Genomic DNA, 13,641 nt, shown 5'->3' with positions numbered 1-13,641 from the left:
AGTTTATACAACCTATGAAAGATGAGCGGTGTTTTTAACTGATTAGGTTCATTTGTATATCCGTTATGTTTGTTTACAGAGAAGCTAGTTTAATTGACTTTGAACAGAAATATTTGTACCATCGAATAAATCGATGGCGTCCACGCATTACATTGTAAATCAAAAAGCATGACTTTACAAGGGACTTATTTCAATAAATATTATTATTTGGTAAATATTTAAAAACATCGACTACCTACTTTATTAAAATTATGTTTAATTATTGAAAAAAATGTTGCAGGTAATACTTACTTGTCATAGTCATTTTTATATACTTATAATTAAGTTTATTTGAACTTACCAAAAAATGTAAAATATTTATAACTTAACATAAATAAACGGAAAAAATAAATGAATAAATAATGACAGTTTAACCAATGTTGATTCGAAGATCTATTTTCTGTCTATTGTACTAACTTGTCATAAGAGCTATTTAATGGCCTAGGTAATTAATAAAATATTTTCATTTCATTATCACTTTCCACTCATAAGTGTACCTTTTGCTTCATAGGATAACCACATAAGCCTCTATCAACTTACTATAACGTTTCACTCGCATAAAAGATTATGCGGATTATTAGTCGGCTTATCGCTTACACCAGCGCAAAGTTATCCGACATCTAATAAGATCTAATGTGAGCCCCGTGTCGCATATACGACGAATTATCAACATATTCCAGCTGGAACCGGTTTAATGTAATTTAGGTTTTAATTTGTTGCAGTGAAACCAGTTGATGCACAGTGATGTTAAAATGCAAACAAAATTAATGTTGGCCATGACCAGATTTTAGATGTTTTACTTTAGTATCAGATTATATTATCCTATTTATTGAGTTACTAACTTGCTGAAATAAAACGGCGATAGCCTAGTTGGTTGTGGAGCGGACTGCCGAGACGAATGTAAGCAGGTTCAAATCCCAAGGGCACACACCTCAGACTTTTTTAAAAAAATATGTGTGTATTCTTTGTGAATTATCGCTTACTTTAACGGCGAAGGAAAGCATCGTGAGGAAACCTGCAATCCTGAGAAATTTTCTATTAGGAATTTTCGAGGGTGTGCAGTCTATCAACGCTCACTAGGCCAGGGAGTTGGATACAACTTGCTGAATAAAATTATCATGAACTAGTCCCAAGGGCATGGAATAATGTAACATACTTGGCCGGTGTCATGGGGATGCGGTTATGTGCTAGTAATGGTGTAATAATCCTCCTAGCTTAATTTTGGCTATGGCGGCCATTCTCATTGGAGATCTATATGTGAATAAATACGCAGGGGATATTAGAGTCCATAAGTGTATGCGGAATACAAAGAGGCACTCTTCTTACTTTTACTCTAATAATCCGGTGAGACGGCAATCCAACATGACCGGTCAGAAGTCAGGCGCAGGAGGGCTTTACGTGCTTTGTATATAATCATTATTATAAATATAAGTTGCTATATAGTAACAGTACCTATAATAAAGAAATTAGTGCTACTTTTTTTATCGGTGTGGAATAGCTTTTAATTTCATTAAAACCGACTAATATAAACTTTCCCTATGGTAATACAAATATAGTCTAATTTCACAAATTTCCCATGAGTTTAACCCCAATACATGTCATCACCATTAACCTAATACTTTCCATCGACTAATATAAATACGCAGAACTAGATATTTTACGATTACTCATTTATAAACAGATATGTATTTAAATAATTATTTTCCTTTTTAAATTCCTTTACCTTCGGATTGTGTCTTCAATCCATCTTGATGTATTTACTGACTTCATTCAAAACAAACTGACATAACAAAAGGCTAAAGCGACGGCTCGCAGTCCGACGAATGTGACTGAACTAAGAATAGATCATTCAGAGGTGAACACGGGATAAGATAGTATCACATTACTCCTAAAGAGCTCATCCATTATGAAACTTTGTTGCAGGATTTAAAACAACGCTATTCACATAGATGGGCATGAAGTATGTAACATAAGGAATTTTCTAGATATTATGACGTAATATTTTAATTCATACATTTATATCACACCTTTATCGCTCAAGGGGTTGGCAGAGGTGCAATCAAGGCACCTATTTTTCGCCGTGTGTGTTCCTGCCCATGATATGATAGGGGGCGAGCCTATCACTATATCAGGCTCAAATTCCGGATTCCAGGCTGCTACAGAATAGAAAAACTCAAATATTATTTTGGCCGACTCGGATTTCGAACGCAAGATCTCAGACCGATGGCGTAGCGCATGCAATACAACTACGCCACAGAGGTAGTTCAGTACCTATTTGAATTTAAATTTCAACAATTATCTAACAATAAGAATATTAAAAGTATTCCGGAAGCATGAATATCGCATACTCTTTCATTATTCCTATAGCTCGGGAGTATATCCATGATACGTCTGGCTTTATTTTTATTGTTTTGAATGAAGAGACGAGCTTGCCGTTCATCTGATTGTAAGCAATACGACTGCCCATAAACAGTAGAAATACCATCCAACACCTTGAATTACAAAGTATTCTTTGGTATTCCACTGCGATCGCCATCCTAAGACAGTAGATTTTAAATCTCATTATGTCCAGCAGTTACACTGGTTATAATGCCCTTCAATCCGGAACACACAGTGAGTACACACTGCTGCGTGGCGGTAGAAATAGACATTGCGGTGGTACCTACCGAGGCGGACTCTCACATATGAGAGATCTACCACCAGTAAGCCTCTGGAGATAACAACATCAGATGACACACTTGCTTGTTTGCTGGCATGTGCTATAAAAAACTTAATATGCTGATTTACCAGCTCAATCAAATTTATGGTATGTTAATAGATGCAACGAATAAAAAACTTTTTATGATTATCATTTAGGAAGATAACACTGCGTGGGTGTTTTTATACTCATAAACTATCTCTTTAAGTATATTAGTATTAATAAAAAATATTTGTGATTTGTTTATTATTCCGATTATCGTTGATATGATGGTAAGCAATAAAACCGCCCTAAACAGCAATAACACCATCAAATACCTCGAATTACAAAGTATCGTTTGGTATTCCACTGCGCTCACCATCTTGAGAAATGAAATATTAAGTCTTATTATGTCCAGTAATTACACTGGCCACAATGTTGTGTGTATGTTCCATAATACCTTCGAATCTCCTGGAACGATTTTGATGAAATTTATTAATAATCTTAAAACGATTCGAGCAGATGGTCCCGTAAAGTATTGATAGCGATTGGACTGAAAGTCATCTGGATATAAGTTATAATTAGTATTACTTGTGTGGGACTCGACGAGTCGCTATATAAAATTCTCAAGGAACTAGAAATAAAATAAACGGTCTCTGCACAGTCTGTTACCATTTTCCCTGAAACACTCGTAAAGATAAGGAGCGTAGAACTCGCTGCGTTACGATAAAACTCAAAAGATTTAGCGCTGCTTAATGTTGCTATTATGCAGATCTTTTTAGTCTTAAATCCAGACAGTTCAAAAGAATATAAAAATAGTAAAAATGTTTGAGACAATTGCAGAAAATATAATTTATATAAACATAAATGGCAAAAGTCTATTTGATAGTGGAATAGAATGCCGGTATGAATAAATCAGGTTCAAACTCAAAGACTTGTACCTGTGAATTATTTAAATATGTGTGTATTCTTTGTGAATTATCGCTTGCTTTAACGGTGACGGAAAACATCGTGAGGAAACGTGCATATCTAAGACGTTTACAAAAATAATTTTAAGGTTATGTGAAGTCTGCTAATTTGCACTTGGCCAGCGTTATATTAAGGCCTAACCCCTCTGAGTAATTGAGCAGGCCCGTGCCCAATTGTAGGAGAATAGAAAATGCAGAGCTAATATTATTATTATATATAATTTAAATGAGCTGAATATAGATACGTCCTTTTTTAAATCGAGCAAAGATAGGAGCAATATAATTCTGACCATAGTTTACAATCTAAAACGTAACCCTTGCGTGCAATATGGCAATAATAAATAAACTAAATTACTTCATAATTCTCAAGGCACAAAGTTGTAAGTTTACAACTACTGCAGTTTAAAACTAGAACTTAGAACTCCGAGACACGAAGAGATTATATACGTACCAAATATTACAAATGTGTACTTAGTGTTGTTTGTATGTCTATGGTCAGTTTTTTAGCAATTTAATTCTGATGGCACAAACAGAAAAGCATTTTATTGACGTACTAACAGTATTTCATACTTATCTATCTATACATATTATAAAACAAAGTCCGCAAAAGCCGTCTGTATGAATCATCGCTTTTCTCAAAATCTACTGAACGGATTTTTGTACGATTGTTACTAAAAGATAGTGCAATACTTAAGGAAGGTTTAAATTAATAGCACATCACGGTTTTATGTAAATTGACAGAAATATAGCGATTACTGTTGAAGACTTCGCGTGGTTGTAAAAAATCTCGTGGGTCAGGATTTACGCGGGAATAAATTTTGGACACACCGATTTCCAAGCGGGTGAAGCCACATGCACAGCTATTATTATAATAAATGCAAGTTATTCTGTCTCTCTATGATGTTTTTATGGCTAAATTCTTAAACGCAATTATCGTAGCAAACAAGAGCAAACTTTGTATTCGTCGTCATTGGGGCGCCTTGACCTGTTCGTAGAAAAAACTGCGTATACGCATGTACAATCAATGTAAATTTAGCTGTAACTTTACGTTAAAAATTCCATAAATTGCAACTGTAAATGATGTAAACATTTGAATGGTAGAATATTGCACGTTAAATGCACATACTATTATATTGTATCGTGTTAGAATACTTGAAATTCATCCCGAAATGTAAGATAGTCACGTATCCGAACCGAAGACGTGTAATGCACATGCAAGATATAAACACTGACTTTTGTGATGTCTTTTGTGCTTCAGATATTTGTTTCCGTATATTAGATACGTGAGAGAAATTCCAATACTTGTTGAAGTTTAAATTCTTTTACTGCAAAGGAGTTTCTACAAATCCTCAAAATTCTTGAAAGAGGAAGTTGGAAATTCAATTCTTAGTTGAAGTAACGTGTGACATATAAGGTTATCTTAAGATTGCATCGTTGTATTTCTAATGTTAACCAGCTATTTATATAGCACATTAGTCACTTAAATCTTATCTTATTTCATCTCATCTCATCTCATCTCATCTTTAACTTATAAACGCAAGAATTGGTAAAATTGTTTGGATGTTTGAAGTAAATGCATAAATAACAGATTAAATTTGGATAAAATTTTGCACGGATGAAGCAAGTCGTAGATTACCATATAGGTTTTTTTATCTTGTTAATGTGCTCTCATAGGAAATAATGGTTTTTATTAATAAAACAAATTAAGTAGATAGTGCTGGCACCGCTCAGGGTTTAAGGGACTTTTGTAGCGGGAAAAGCTTTACACTTAGACGAATGTGCAAGCAACACCTCGAATTACTTAAATCATATTTAAGATTGCCTAAAATTCCGTGAAGTGTGTATTGAATTTTAGGCTTTCTGTTGAACCCTTATAGGGTGGGCTATTAAGTACTAGGTGATGTTTGAAAAGTACTCAGTCACAATATTTCCATGAATTCTGTGTATCGACCGTTGGCAGACTAATTGACTTAAGCGACATTTGTTCGAAACATTAAGAGTAGGTTAAAAAAACGGATAAAATTGGGCAGATTTCCAATACGTATAAAACCAATGTCGCAAAATCATCAAACAAATACAAAATCAGAAAACTACTATTATTAAGGTGTAGATTGAAATCTGGAATTTGTGGTGGATGAGGCAATGCAGTCGACCCTTAACACATTGTGGACTGAAATTGAATACACATTACACGTAGCAAAAAGTGGGTGTACCAGACGCGGTTCTATTAATCATTCCGGAGTAACAGTGTGAGTGTAAAGGTATGTACAATACAATTACAAGTATATTGAAAGAGCGCATGTTGCTAAAGCAGTAAAATTAAATACATTTTAGTACTTTTTACCATCCGGTACTTTCGATTTCAACATTATTAGTCTTGTGACTCCAGTTAAGGCTTTCTATTTAGTTACAGTTTACATTTCGGGATGTAATTATAACCTACAATTTCTTGCTTTTGTTTTCATCATTTACCCTTTTCTCTAAACCCACACGAACTTGGTGTTGAATAAAGAATTTGCAGACGTACGTCAATTACAAGGGAAATTAAAGGGAAATTATGAAACTTGACAGATTGTGCCTCAGTTACCTATGTGTGTAGAGCTTAGCAATTCAAAGTGTTGGTGTTGCTACTATTTATAGGCGTATTGCTGCTCATCGAGTGAATTGCGTTCTTGTAATTTATTTGAAAATAAAAACAATCATTCCGATAAATAATCCTAATTGAGTTTCATATACATAGTTAAGATAAAAAACTTAAACTAGTCTTACCGTTTCAATTATAATGGAGTTGAAAATGAACTATTGATGATAATAATTTGGAAAATTCGAGTTTATGAAAAGGATCGGTACGGAACCTTAAAAGGTAATAAAAGAGAAATAGTATAAAAGTAAAAAAAAAAATACAAAGTTAACGCAACTACAAGATAGAATTATTCCTTTTTTAACTTTCATATAACCATTAAAGTCTCGCACGTAATAAAACGTCTCACTTGACGCGTTATTAATGATTATCTCTAGAATCTTGATGAAGATAGATGCTTCAATAAGTAATCAAACATTTTAATTTTGATCTAATTGAAATTATTTCTTTTGCTGAGAGAATTATTTGCACTTAATTTTTGTTTATTTTTATATTTATATTTACGTTCCATGCTAGTACTTATTACGTGTGATAATAACGTGACCACCAGAGAGTCCATAGCTAAGACGTCTTACTACAATCGATTATACGAATAGAAAACAAAAAAAAATGTATAAGAATGAATAGGATAACATCTGAGATATGTTTTTCCCATACAATATCATCATCAGCCACATAAAGTCCGATCCTGAACATTGGCCTCCCCCAAAGATTTCCAGACGGACTTGTTGAAAGTGGCCTGCATCCAGGTGTTTCTGCGACCTTAATCAAGTCGTCGGTCCACCTTGCAGGTTGACGTCCAAAGCTGCGCTTGCCGGTGTGGTCTCCACTCGAGAACTTTTTTGCCCCACCTGCCGTCAGTTTTGCGAGCTATGTGCCCTGCATATTTTTATTTGATTAGCGTAAACGATTGTAGAAAGGCGTCTTGGCTACGACTCATCATCAGCCCGTTGCAATCCCCTGCTGGACAACAGCCTCTCCCAAGGCACGCCACAGAGATGAGTCTGCTGTTTTATGCATTTAGTCGCTGCTGGTCCTCTTGTGCAAGTCGTCTCGCCATCTGACCACTTGGCTACAACCTGAGTTGTTACAACTCCAAACAATAATTGAGATAAAACTTCACAACAAACTGAATAAAAACTAACAGCTTACATCCACTGAATATGTACTAGTCCATTCCATAGTTAATTTTGTTCGGAATATACCTAAGTACTATTAATCCTAGTGGAAAGCACTTCGACTAATGTATTGTAGATTCCCTACAGGTACACACACGATGCATTTCAAAGAGCTCCAACTGAAACAATCATCTAATGAAAATTCCCCATTATACGTTAGTGTAATTTTCTTCACTATTCATTCTCACGCGAGCGTTTAAATGGAATATTGACTAATGTTTGAGATGATAAAAGAGGAGTATCAATGGCGATCCGTGAGAGATTTGTTAAGGTGATCATTTTGCCGAGGTTTTTTTGCACGTATTTTGTGTATATATCAGTCAAAGGGTCCGTATAACCCGATTCCTACCGGTTTCTCTTTATGTAGAATCTAATTATCATTGGAATGATTTGCAGACCGTACTTATGCGTATTACTACCTATATATTGTGTCGGGTTCCCTTTTCACCGTTCGCCACTGGCATTAAGATGTAGCGATACATTTTCAGTCATGTAGAACAATCGTTACCTTTCTGTTGCTTTTTGGTGTAAAGATATAACCTTCGACATTTAATAATATCAGGAAATCGTTAGCAACATTTAAAGCATTCAGACGACCTCAACAATTAAATTTATTCAACGCGAATATATTTTTATTTTGTTTTTAAAAATATTTATATGTGGAAAAAAATATTTTAAGAATTGCACAATGAAAAGGCCACACGAAATACCGGTATTCGCACACATCCGATATATAAAAAAATATAATATATTTATATATTATGTTACTATTCACCGGTTTAGTTTATGTTATATTCGTTTTGTATCTGCCTACCTTACATTCTAAGGATAACGTAGTATTTAATTGGGTTAATCGATTATAAAATTGAAAACTCAATCAACACGTAAGCACTAAGCTGAAAAGTATAATTGGTCTTGGCGTCACTTATTAGTATTGCATAATATATTATTATTTCAATAGTATTTAATCACATAAAAATAACTAATAAGCAGATAAAATAAAAGAAACATAACATGTCTAAAACTCTATTCTTTTTCGCGACACTATTTACGCAGTTCGAAACTAAATCGATTTGTTCTTTTTATTTTAAAAGTATTATATTTTTCCCGAATATAATAACCAAGTCGGATGCCATATCTTGAGATTGTAAAAGTAAAGTTGCAGTGAATTTATCGTTCCCCAGTTAGGTTCTATACGGGCTGTCGGCAACAAATGCTTTCAAATTAAGTGTTTGCGCGTGATCTAAGACCTTAATCGCGATGGATAGTCGACTATGGCTAACAAACTAATTCCGTACAAAATTTTTGGTCCAGTGAATTTACAACACAGTGTTTATTGAAATAAAGTGTTGTTTAAGTTACCCTGGAAGTGTATTTAAAGTGTATTTTATATCTTTATGGATGGTCTAATTAGAATCAATTTGCAATGATTTACATCACTCAATAAACAACAAATTGGATAGTTATCTTATATTGACTACTCAAATTGATTCATTAATTCTTTTAGATTTGTTTTCAATGTTGACTAAGTAATAATCATTTTACAGTAAGTTTGTAATTTTAAAATCCTAAAGTTGTAGTAGTACGTAAATTGGTATATTTATTTAAGGCACTTCAAATCCTTAGACTTTGAGGTTGTGACATTATTATACACGCCTGAGGTTTGAAATTGTATGTCTGGTAAAATATCGCGTTAAATATTTGAAAACGATGACTTGAAGACGATCATGCCATAGCTGATTATTTTAATGAAGAGTATGAATCTATGCATAAATTCTTTTTTGCTGATGTTACATTCTTTTATTACTGTCATTTATTCTCGTTCCAACAAATATGAAGTACCAATTGGTAATTTCAGGCTTTAATCGGGAAATATGCTTAACCATTTCGTCCGCTTATGTGCATAAGTATTATTAAAAAAGTACAAGCTAGAACGAGCTTTATATTTAAAGTTCGTGAATTCATATTCCTTTGTATAAACGGATATGAAATTCTATGGTTAAAAGACGCATAATAACTGCACATTGCATTAAGGGCTTGAATGAGGGAAGGTTAAAAGCCACGTGAGTTCTGCTTTATTAAAATTAATCTTCGGGTATAAAAGTTAAGGTTTACGGTAAGTATGGCGTGTGTTATATTTTACTGTTATTATAAAAAAAGCTAATTAAAGAACTTCTCTCATTTTGTCTTTTCAGTGTATTTAGAATACCATTCAAATATAATTTGTAATTAGGTAGGCAAAACAGTTGTTGTTATTTTGTATTTATCCTTCGACATTTCTAAGCAACTATTAATAGCTCTAAATGTTTGTAATGTTTCATATTTCTTACTTTAATATTTCCTTCCTGTGATAGAAGGTTGGTTCAATTTTGTGTTCCCACAATCTAGTAATAAACAGACTGTGAATAAGCTTGGGTGTTCAACAAAGGATGTGCGGTCAGAATTATTTGAGAACAGTAGGACAACATCCAGCAGTTATTATATGTTTAGTCTAACCTCTGAAATAATAGGAACAATAATTGTTTTGTATTCAACCAATTACCACTAACAGAATTTACAATTTCGCATGTAATTAAGATAGGGAGAAGTAGGAATAATAAGTCACCACAATAACTTTGTATAAGTAGTTATATAGTTTATACTTTACATCATACTACGTGTAGCCCGTGGCTTCGCGCGTGATAAGCTTTTCCAGTTACAAAAGTCCCTAAAATACTTTACGACACTATTACATAACACAACATTATTTCTTATGGGAGTAAATTAGCGTGACAAAAAGTAAATAAACCTAAGTGTTAATGTAGGACATGGTCTATCTACCCTTTGTGCCAAATGCCATTGAAATTCTTTCAGCTGTTTCTGTGTTTCCTTTTAACAAATATCCAAACATTTTCACCAACTTTCGCATTTATAAGATTAGTAATAAGTAAGATTACAACAGTCAGTAAAGATTATGATTAAATTATTCCCCTTTATGTAGAATGTTGCTTATTAGATACAAATCGGTGTTTATTACCGTCTTTATCACGTCAAAATAATTATACTTTGCTGTTCAAACACAAAACGCAAATTAACAATGTTTATTGTTAAAGTCTTAATCAAAGTTACAACTCATAAAGATTAAAAGGAAATGAGAGACATGTACGTTTTACTTCTATCCATTACCGCGTAATCGCATTTACAACTTGTAGGTTTTATAGAACTGAGAATTGCTGGCATTGAGTTTCATCCTAAATAGCCTCTTAGCGTATAGACTATACGGTGACATTAGAATCTTATAAGCCTACCGTATGAGAATAGTTAATTAGACATTTTACTTATCGTAGGAATTAGTTCTTTATTTCTAGTAGGATCAGAGTTTGATTATTATCATTAATATTATTACCCAATAGTTTGTAAACGTATATGGAAGTTGGAGAATTAAATGCGGAGACCGCTGAACAAATTTAAACAAGTTACATAAATAAGGTTGTAGACTTAGCTTAACTATATTTGTATTTTGTCTATTTTTTATCCCCGAAAATTTGTCAGTGGTATTTTTATCGCGGTAAATGCGTTTATCCTACTAGAGACACGAGAAACACTTAGTAATAATTACTTAGTATCAGACAGATAGCCCTAAACGCGCTTTATCCCATACTGCCAATTAAAAAAAAACTGCTTATCCCGCCTCAAACTCGACTGAAATCCCGCTGCGGTACGAAGATTGAATGAATGTTAATTAATCAAATTTTGATTTTTCTGTCGGTAGTCGCTATACATAAAAAAATGTCAGCAGTTAATTGATGAACCAATTTAGATTGTGACGTATAAAATGAGAACGTAGATTACAATATCACCTAAAATAACAGTAAAGTCAATGAAACAAAACTGTGGTCTTTCTTTGCAATTGTTCGTCGCAATCAGAATAACTCTTTGTAAAAGCTCTAACAATTGTAACGATGAATGTAACCATTTGGCATAAAAGACTACATATAAAGAAGTCGGGAAATGTTTCTGTCATTTCAATTTAAGCTTTATTTCATGAGCGGCGTATTTTTAATATATTTTTGTCGTAAAACCTAAATTTCATATTACTATCCATCAATTTCGTGTATTGTAATATTATTTTATTTTCATTAACATGTGAGTAAAATGTATAGTTACTTTTCTAGTTTGTGTGATACTTTCATTTTATCTTGTTTCTGTTTGATGACCGCAGTAAAGCAGGTAAAAGAAAAAAATATACAAAAATCCTAATAGCATGTCCCTTCTGTTGCCAATATATATATATATATATATATATATATATATATATATATATATATATATATATATATATATATATATATATATATATATATATATATATATATTTGTTGGCAACAAACGTAGTGAAAACTCTTTACTTGGTTATTTTTTTACATGACCGGTAAAGTATCACCGGTCTATATTTATTTTCCAGACAGTTATTCAATTATTGAAACACTTCTTTACTTCACTAACAATTTACTGCATAGTAACACTAGCGGAATACACAATGTGCTCGGTTCGAGCGTCCAAATAAGACTCGTACAAAAACAAGACAACAAGATTGAGCTCTCGTCGTTCGGCCGGTCCTTATATTGACAGCAGTCGACCTCCCTCCTCTTCTAATACTTCCTCGATGTAATGATAGATGGCGTCACTATCGCTCCGGAAATTCACCAATTCAAGGAATAACGAGGTGCTGCGGCGACATATATATATATAGCCCATATAAGTAGTTGTTTTGATCAGACCAGGATTAAAGGATTATAGGTTTAACCAAGTTACTATTATTTTCTGACAAAAGAGACGTTTGTTTTTGGGTCAACTGTAATTATATACACCTTACGGTAGTGAATTAAGGTATAAATTATTATACTAATCTTTAACCATATCTCATAATAAATTTTATTTTATTATTATACTTATAGCATAGATTAGTTTATTTTCGGATTACCTTCATTATACTTTATTAATCGATCGTAAATACTCAATTGTCTAACTTAATAATTTAATAATATTTTCTATATTGTAGCAACACTATCAGTTGTTTGTATCCAGCATACCAACACAAGAACAGCTAATCTACTTTTTCGAATAACATTTTTCGTGCAATACACTCGTTATTTTAGTACCATAATAAAATAGTGAATGTATATGAGTTAAGAGTTTTTCTTCATCAAAATCCTTCTGAATATTTCAGTCAGTTTATCTACTTTATATTTTCACTAATTATCAATAGATTATTGTTTTATTTCTGCTTTACCGTAAACGTTGTTTAGGTCTAAGTCCATCTCCCTGTGGCCTGGGGCATCTAAAGAATTCCGCCACGGTATCCTCTGCCTGTCGTAAGAGGCGACTAATTGGGGCTTAGAGAGAGTCGAGGGCGAGCAGTGGGGAGCTGCTCGTTCGTCTACACCGAGTTTGAGGTGGACGACAATGCGCGTAGTAGGTCTCCCGATGTCGTAGACTCCAAAGGCGTCATTCAGCATGTGGGGCATCTTAGCCCCTTCAATTAGAGAGGTGCCGCAATGCGGTATCGCGCAGGGACGGGTCCGTGCAGCTATCTTAGTGCAACAAGATACCCCGGGGCAGTCCCACAGAAGGCCACCGCGGGTTTTGGTTGGTATGCCGGTGTAGGGTATACAAGGGTTAGCGACTCGGTCCAACGCTCGCTCGGATGATGTTATACTTCCGAGCGTCGACATTGGGCCGTAAGACCGGTGAAACCAACATAACCATTCCACTGACCCTCCAAGTGGTGGTAGCGACAACGCGTTTTTTTCCCCGCGTAAAACAAAAAAAAAGGGTCTAAGTCCATCTGTATACATTTTTGTACAGACATAAAATAAATGTAAATTGGTGGAACGGTAATATAAACCAGATCACATTTTATGTATGAAATAACCATTGTAAGGAGCGATTAATACCCGCCAGGTGCAGCACAAGCTGCAACGATGATTTAACACTCTTGGGTAATTGCTATTCCATTTGCAGAGGCCGTGGCTTGTGTTTTAAACTATTATTTTAGTAACCACTCCTCGTGGCTGTATCTATTTTAAATTTATTTTGTTTTTAGTATAATATAATAAGAATATGATATTTAATAATGTCCGATTACCTAAGCTTCGA

This window comes from Manduca sexta, chromosome 12, assembly GCF_014839805.1.
Source record: "Manduca sexta isolate Smith_Timp_Sample1 chromosome 12, JHU_Msex_v1.0, whole genome shotgun sequence".
Lineage (NCBI taxonomy): Eukaryota > Metazoa > Arthropoda > Insecta > Lepidoptera > Sphingidae > Manduca > Manduca sexta.
This window is presented reverse-complemented; position numbering follows the sequence as displayed.